The sequence below is a fragment of the Egretta garzetta genome, unplaced genomic scaffold (assembly GCF_000687185.1).
Source record: "Egretta garzetta isolate BGI_Z169 unplaced genomic scaffold, ASM68718v1 scaffold541, whole genome shotgun sequence".
NCBI lineage: Eukaryota > Metazoa > Chordata > Aves > Pelecaniformes > Ardeidae > Egretta > Egretta garzetta.
The window spans coordinates 47,700-56,924 of NW_009258682.1; positions in this window are offsets into that span (position 1 = coordinate 47,700).

Below are 9,225 nucleotides of genomic sequence, written 5' to 3' on the forward strand. Positions count from 1 at the left end.
CATCTGTTCTCTTTATTTGCAGTACATGCTAAAGATTGGTGTTGGGTTTTGCAGTTTGCTGTGTTCTGCAGTGATTAGCAATGTTTTGCCTGGGAGAATTGTTATTAAAACACTGACCTGGAGCTTTATCTGGTATTTGGGTTTCATACTAAAGCCATTACTGTACTTCAGGTACCACCTTGTGGAGAAAATTAGCAATTATACATCTTCTTCTAAGAGTTTTTTCTGGAGGAAACACAGAATGACACCTTCGCTACATTCTTCTATGGTGTTTCCTCTTTTATTACAACAGCTTTTCAGTATCTTGAACATCTTTGGATAGTTAAGATACATCTATTGGTATTTCTTGGGAATATTGTTTTGGTTTTGTCTAAGGTCAGTAAATAATTTAAGACTATCATCCAGAGATCTGCCCCAAGGATAGATAGTTATGAGTGGCAGGGTATGTGGGGTAGTATGGGCAAGTGCCTAGGACAGTGGGCAGAACTTCACCCCTGAACAAGTGCAGAACGCTGAAAAACTAGTAAAATATTTGGAAAAAGTGTGCTGTCACCCTGGCAATTCCAGTGAGACACAAATCACTGCAATGTGCTGGGGCCTGGTTTGTGCCTACTGAGCCCTGGTCAACACTATTCAGTGCCCTCAAGGGGAGGAGAAGGTCTCTGGACCTGATGACAGAACAACAGGCACTGCAGCTACTCCAGCCCTGGTGACAGGCACTGCAGCTGAACCAGGGAACCAACCCATGCTGGCATCAATTGTCCCTACAGACAAGAAGAAATCTTGGAAGTGAAAGTCAGCTTGCTTAGAAAGGGAGGACGAAAGAGCAGGGCCATCACAAGGAGAGGAGGAGGAAGAGGAAGAACTCATAAAGGAAACAGAAACCACCCGATCTCTACCCCTGAGTGAGCTGCAAGATATGCAAAAAGATTTCAGCCGCCCTGGCTGCTCTGATGCTGGGGTAATGAGGCCAGTGGCCTGGAACTGGAGGATAGGGAAGCCAAACCGCTGGGATCCTTTTCTAGGGCAGGGGCCATTGACAAAGCGATTGGAAAAGGGGCACAAGCCCTCAGCCTCTGGAGGCAACTACTGTCAGGCATAAGGGAAAGGCAGGTATCCCTTCAAGGAAGATGTCGTATATGACCCAGGCAAATGGACCACCATGGGGAGAGGTATCCAGTACCTGAGGGAATTAGCTGACCTGGAGGTGATTAATAGTGACCTGCACAAAGCAGTTGCATCACTTGTTTTTCCTGGGTTTTATCTCTCTTTCTCCTTTGTTCTCCTTCTCATTATAATTATTATTGTTGTTATTGTTGTTAATATTGCTATTGTTAATATTATTATTGTATTTCTATTATCATATTTCAATTATTAAACTCTTCTTATCTCAACCCACAAGTTTTCTTACTTTTGCTCTTCCAATTCTCTCCCCCATCCCACTGCTAGGCAGGGAGGGGGAGCGAGCGGCTGGGTGGGGCTTAGTTGCCAGCTGGGTTTAAACCACGACAACAGTTCAACCTGCAATACTTTTAGCCTTTTAGCTGAGGCCACCATGCAGTATGATTTAACGGCCCTCCTTCAAAATCCCATAAACTGTCTGTAGTCTGCAAGCCAGCATTTGCAAGGGAGTATGTACAAGGGGCCTGAGAAAGATGTTCTTTGCTGTGTGCCAGGCCGTACCACAGGAAACAAGGCTGCACTGCTGCTTTCATTTATTTGTCAGTCTTTGATCTGGCACTGGGCAGAAAAGAGAGAAAAAAACACTGACAGTGCGACAAAATTAGATGAATAAACAACGGCTTGCTACTATGCTTTCTATTCTTGTTCGGAAGAATTTTAGAGTTAAAAATGTTGGCACCTGTGAAGTTGTATTGAGGCTGTTGGAGAAAGCTGTTTTCAGAAAAAGTTGGGATTTGGTTGTTGTTTTGGTTTTTTTTCTATAACCCAGTGATTGACCCTCCTCATCTGTAGAGCTGTGTTGGGAAGAGCAATTTCCTTTGAGAGGTTTCACTGCTACTGGGGGAAGAGCAGAGGGCTTCAGGAGCGGTATGGGAGAAAATGTCACATCTGTGTTACCTGAGCCACTTGTATGGCTCTTCCCACATTCCTGCATGCTGACAGCTCCCTCCAGAATCTTGCTGTTCATGCAACGGTGTGGCTGGCCGTCTTTTCCTCTTCCCCCCACAAGTACAACCCAGTGTTTGCTCCACTTGTCCCCAAAGGTGATCAGACTTCACCTGCAGAATGGAGACCCTTGGGACATCTTTAAGTGCTTCAAATCAATCAGAGGAATAGTTTCTACCCTGTCTCTTGTAGAGTGTTTCAGAGAGAGAGTTGGACTCTCAAGGAGGTGGAGCTCCCCCTTGATGGAGAAAAGGAAAAATGATAAGGGCCACATTAAGAGCACTTAAGGACTAAGAGTATTTAAAAGCTGCCAAAGGTCGTTCAGGAGACCTGAGAGAAATTGGTTGTATTTTGTTAAACTGAAAATACCTATAGGAAAGAGTTAGGTTCAGTGACTCTGGAGTTTCAGATTGAAGACATGGGAATGAGGCCAGAGCCAGCAGTTGCATCCTGGAAGGAAATCCTGCCCAGATGCCGGATAGCGTCTCTGAATCAAGAATGTGAGCTATCAGCTAGGAGAAACTTGGATCTGATGTGTGCTGGGAGGCCAAGCTTCCCCAGAGGAAGAGTAACTGAGGAAGCAGCATTCTGTTGTCTAAAATCTGTTAAGGAGGTGTTAGCAGCAGGACCTGGAGCCAAACTCAGTAAGCCCTGTTTTAAAGTCATGCTGGGGGCTCGCTGAAATCCAGATAGGGGCACTCACCATCCCCTTGGCTCAGCATTGGCAAGAAAATGAAAAAAAAATATATATATACAGCCACACCTAATTTAAAACAGCTGACAAAATGTGTCATCTCTCCCCTCCTCTAAGTGTCACTCCTGCCCCAAGAATTTCCTAGCCAAGGACAGGCATGGAAAACAGCTTTTTCTCAAAAGAAGCTGGTGGTGGGGTTAAGTTTGTGCAGGTTGTGTGTGCTTATCAGAGACGAACAGTAATCCTGTTTACCTTTAAAAATAATAATAATGAAAAAGGTAACACATTAGTATTGCTTCATGATTCCAGGCCAGTTCTTTGAAAGCAGTTTTATGATGTTTGGCAGTAGAGCTGTATTTTTAACCTTTAAAGCTTAGCCAGGGAAAGTTTTGTCTCGAGGATTGCTTAGAGGGAGAGGAAGCTGCAGCTGCGAGGCCGCGGAAGCTCTTGGCTTGCAAAACCCTTCCTGCCCTGTTTTGCAGCCACCAGGTCCTGCGACAGTTGCGTGAGCAGCACACAACGAGCGGGGCCGGAGCCACGTGGCAACACTTCATTGGACGCTGCGACCCTGAACGAGAGATGAAGGAGCCTGTCGGAGCAAAGACGGCGCCATCGCCCACCACCGGGAGCCAAGAGACCCAGACCCCCGGGATGCCGCAGATCCCTGGTGGTGACTATTCTTGCAGCCCTATTCCCAACACTTGCTTGATTTCTACCCTTTTACTTCCCTCTGTCCTATCGCTGCTGTTATCCACCTCACTCCCTTTTGTAATAAAAACTGGTTTGAGTGAACGGTATTTGGCCTCGTTTGTGTCTTAATCTCGCTCTTGGGATCATAGCGAAATCTCCCCAACATCGGATCAGGCCATTTTTAATTGGCATCACAAACAGGATCCCCTGCAGTGAGGGTGCTGCACTTTTTTCTCTAGCTTGTCTTATGTGTGTACCACTCAGGGACGTGAGGGGTGGAACTTGGCACTGAAGTGATACCTATGTACTGCCTTCCTGAGACGACCACCCCACGCTTGTTGAGAATGTGCAATGATAACATTATCCCTGCAGGCAGGGACGCACTGTAAAATGTTTGGAGACACATAATGCATGCCCTTCAGTACCAGGCATTGATTGGGCACAAGATAGTTGGTATAATTAGCAGAGTGACTGAATCAGTGCCCTGCAAAGGGATGCTAGACTCCGGTCTGGAAAAGGGGAATCTATTGAATGTGCTGGTTTGGGCTCCAGTTTAGCTGCAGCTGTGGAAGCAAGAGACTTACAGTGTAGTGCCGAGTCTCAAGTCACACATCTCTGCAAGCCCTTGTCCAGTCCTTGCAAGGACAAGTGGCGGAATTAAAAAAACAACTCAGAGGGGAGAGAGATCAGGTGAAACATCTGCAGATTGCTCTTAAGGAGCAACTTCCCATGGGCATTGCCCATGAGGAGATGTCGTGTGTCCCCCCCCCCCCCCCCCCCCCCAATTAGGAAGTTGTTGCGAAGGAAGAAGAGGAGGAGATCTCTGATAAAGGAAGTGAATCCGAAGAAGAAGAAACAAACAGGGACTCTCAAAGTGAAAAAGATGATGGAAGTGACAGAGACTCTGACAGAGAACAAGATGAGAAGCAAAACAAAGATGATGAAGCTGTAAGCCTTACTTTTTCTTGAAGTATAATGTTGCCTCTGGGGTTGAGAGAAAATGCATTTTAATCCTCTAGCATCCCCTCAGGCTAGGCAACACTAGGATGAAGGAGTAATATCAGTTCTCCAGAGGTTTTCAGACCTCATTCCAGCATAAGAGCTTTGTCATTGCAAGTCTCTTTCAGAGAGAGCAGTGAAGGGTCTTTGCAGCATAGACAGAAAACTTAAAAATGACATGAGAAAAATAGATTAACTTTAGGGAGAGATTGTAATGTTTCTTTCAGCTTAATTTGATTACTAGCTGCTGCAGATTTTGTGAGATAGTCTCTCCTTTGAACTTTGTTCTTTACATGCAGCAGCTGTTGGATGCTGCACAGTGCGTACTATAAGCATGCAGTAGTTGAAGGAACATATACATGTGCTTACTAAACTCCAGTGACTGTTGTTATTAAGTTAGTTATTCGAAATTGTAACTGAGAATGAGGCATTGGGGTGGTAGATGATCTCTGCACTGCAGGTCTTGAAGTCCTGTACAGGGTGACAATAAGCTTCTGATGGGAAGAGAATCATCGAGCTTGTAATCAGGGCTCTTACAGCTCAGACAGTGAGTGTTTATAGGCAGTGCTGTAAAACTGAGTTTTGAAGAATGTGTGCAAGCCCTGCAGATCTGTGTTCTGTTCTGGTTGGTTTGGTTTTTTTAATATTTACAGGAATAGTCTAAGTTTTACTGTAGCTTGATTTTTTTTTTTTTTTCTTCTTTTAATCATACTGTATAACTTAATCTCTATGTGCCTTTCACTTTTATAATGTGTAGTGTAGCACAGGAACTTGTCATATATATCATTTCCATGGGCTAAAATTTCTTTTTTTTTTTTTTTTTTTTTTTAAAAAAAGCTCATTCGCCATTGAAATCACCCAGTTACAATGATTGTTTTGATTGCAATTTAAGGTAGGTTCGATGGCTAAAAGAAAATGACACAAAAAAGCCCCCCTGGGGATGCGCAGCTCTGCACCCTTCAGCAGATGCTGCAATGGCATTTTGGAAATGGGTACCAGGGAAGAATCAGTAGCTCGCTGCCTGCCTGCTGCTGGCCACGGTCACCTCCGGGTTGTACATGGCAGGGTCTGGCTGGGCCTGGGTAAATCAAACAGGACACAGGAAGTTGTTTAGCAGCTTTTGGTCCCCCACTAATCAGACTAAAATTTATATTGCCGGCTCCACCAAAAATTACACATTACACTATAACACCAGTGTTAATTGTTCTTGGGATAAGGATGTCGGTGCTTGGTCCTGTTCCATTTACAAGATGTTTAGCGCTCAACCCGTATCATTATACCATCCTCTGGGAGCAGATAACACAACATATTTCCAACCACTGTGGACATCTGAAGACCTGTTTGAATGTGGCACCCGATTATTAAAGGGTCACTGTTGGGTTTGTGGAAACAAGGCTTATACAGCCTTGCCTGCGGATTGGACAGGGGTATGTTATGTAGGCCTAGTCTGACCCCTGTTCTTTTTGCTTCCGGGAGCTGAAGGCAACCCCCTGCGTGTCCAGGTGTATGATGATCTGAGTCAAGATAAATGCTCCATTGGCACCTCCATGATGGGGGGGAGAAGGCAAACTTGTGACAAAGATGAGTGGACCCCTCAACATATTATATAACATTATGGACCTGCTACTTGGAACCCCAGTGAACTGATTAGCAGTGCTCAAGAACCTATTTACAATTAAAATCAAATCATTCGGCTGCAAGCTACTTTGGAGATTATTAGAAATCAAACAGCCAAAGCCCTGGACCTATTAACTGACCAGGCTACCTAAATGCGAACTGTGATATTCCAACACTGCATGGTTGTTGATTATCTGCTAGCCGAGGAAAGGGGCATCTGTGGTAAGCTAAATGATTCCAGCTGTTGCTTAAAAATTGATGACACAATGATAAAGTTGTCAAACAAGTCACTGCAGGGATACAGAAGTTAGCCCATGTCCCTGTCCAGACCTGGAAAGGCTGGGATACCAATTTGTTTTCCTGGCTCCCTGGTGGTCCATGGGATAAGTGACTTTTATTTGACCTGTTATGTGGTTTTACTATATTATTGGTTTTGCCCTGCATCATTCCTTGCTTTGGACAACCGATTCAACATGCTGTAACTAATATGCAGTTTAGAACTACTGCTTCACCTGATGGTATTAAACATATGCACACGATTCGAAAACCTGAATCCCCAATTGTCAACACTGTATAACAGGATAGGTGCTCTTTTCTAACCTTTTCTAAATAGATGTCTTCTCTCAAAGCCACCATGAGTCTTAAAGCCATCCTTGAGCCATGGGGTGGTGTGAGAGGCTGAACTGTGGAAAGTTTTGTCTCAAGGATTGCTTAGAGGGAGAGGAAGCTGCAGCTGTGAGGCCGCGGAAGCCCCTGACTTTGCAAAAAACATCCTGCCCTGATTTGCAACCACTAGGTCACGTGGCAGTCCCTGAACAGCGGATGAAGAGCGGGACCGGAGCCGCATGGCAAAACGTCATTGGATGCTGCAACCCTGAAGAAGAGATAAAGAGCCTGTTGAGGCAAAGACGGTGCCATCGCCCACGGCCGGGAGCCGAGAGACCTGGATCCCCAGGACACTGCAGATCCATGGTGGTGACTATTCTTGCAGCCCTATTCCCAACACTTGCTTGATTTCTACCTTCTTACTTCCCTCTGTCCTATCGCTGCTGTTATTCACCTCACTCCCCTTTGTAATAAAAACTGGTTTGGGTGAACGGTATTTGACCTCGTTTGTGTCTTAATCTCGCTCTTGGGATCGTATTGAAACCTCCCCAGCATTGGACCGGGACAGGAGGAGGAAGGAATAATGAGTTTCCTGTCCTAAAGAATGCAGACAGTGCTTTCAAGTTTAAAGATTTAAAAAAAAAAAAAAAAAAGGTAGCAATTCACTAGATTTTTGAAACACCCATGGTTAGGGTAGTCCCTCTCTGATACTTGGCAGTTGATTCAAAGTGAAACATGAATTTTATCCTGTACGCTGAATAAAAAATACGTTACTTCCTTCTTCCTTCTTGATTGTTACTATGCATCATATTTCTCTAGCATAAAATTCATGGATACTGGCATACAGAAGAAGAGGTGGCATTTTGCAATGGCATGTTCAGTGGCAATCACAGGCAAGAAAAATAAGCTACATCCTGAAAAGAGAGGCAGGGGAGAAAGCAACAGATTTTGTTGCTTTAGGTCTCTAGCCCAGAACTTTGGAGAAGATATCTTGCAGGTTCACTATTGTCTAGTTGTATGCATATTTTCAGAACTAAGTAATCTCTGCAAGATGTTGAAGCAATTTTTGGCACACGGCCTGAAAGAATTATGCAGGTCCTTGAAATTTTTGAACTAATTGGGCAACCATTTGAGCCTGCAAGAAGGTCAGAAGATGAACAGATTCTTAGAGTTTGCAAATGTAGTTCTAGAAAGGCACAGGAGTTTTCTTTCACAGCCAGTATATCAATATCTTAGCAATTACCTTATTTGTATAAGAACTGTAGGAAGTTTGGGGTTTTTTTTAAATTCTTTGTTCTCAAAAACTGGTTTTCCCACTCACAGGCTATTACAGAGCATAGCACCTTTTATTTATGAGATAAGATTTCTGTCTACTGATTCGAAAATTTTTTTTATCAGTAAGAACATTAACTCAAGTTCTTTTCAGTACTCTTGTCCTCCTTGCAGTGGTTAACATTGTTTGCTGTTTCAATAATGCTTCAAGAGAAGTATACTGTATTTACTTTTGCAGATGGGTGCAGAATCAAATAAGAGACTTCTATAAAATCCTGTCCTCTGCTGACCAGAGCAGATCCCATTAAAGTTGGCATGGATGAGCAGTCATTTATCCCTGGATGGAATTTGGCTCTTTGTGAGATGCCATTTGGAATTAATACCCAAATCTCTTAAACCATGAGGAACTAAGCTTTAGGATTCCAAAAATTCTTCATGTGCAAGGCAGCCAATGATGACTGTAAAACAATTTTACAACGATCCAAGTAAAAATATTGCCCAGGAGAAAATTAACAAGAGTACCTGAAACTTAGGAAGGTGTGACCTAAAAATAGTGAGTACCTCCCTGTCCTGTTTAGAGAAATTTATAAGAGTAATGTAATTCTAAATATAATTTCCAGAGGTTAAGCAGGAAACACTGTAGTGGTACATGTAGGGCTTTTACATGCAACTAAGAACCACATGTACACTCAGTGTACTCAGTGCAAAACCAAAACTGATTTGGGGAAATTAGTGCAAACAGTGCCTACACGTAACAGCTTTTGATAGAAAGAACAGCCCTTCCTAGCTCTCTCAAAGGCACTGGGAGTTGTCCCCAGAGGAGACTGTATGACCAAGCCTGGAAGCAGAACTGCGTGAAGACGCCTTCCCCTCCCATGTCCACCACAGGTATTGAGATCCCCGAGCTGTCACGGGCGAGTCTCCCGTTGATTCAGAAACATGTGAGATTGACTGCCGGCAAGGCCCATCCACCCTTCTTTCTTGCTGGCAGCTCCTGCCTGACTACCTTTAGGCACGGCTGCACAAACCTTACTGTTTAATAGTCCTCCTGGCTTCAGATCTGACCTTCTGCTTCAGCCAGCGCAGCTGCGAGTCCTGCCAATTGCCTGGGCACTGTCCGAGAGCTCTGCCTTATAACAGGATATAGCCCTGGGAGAGGAAGGCCCGTGCACATGGCAAGATCACATTTGTATTGTTGATTCTTGGTTTATTTCATCTTA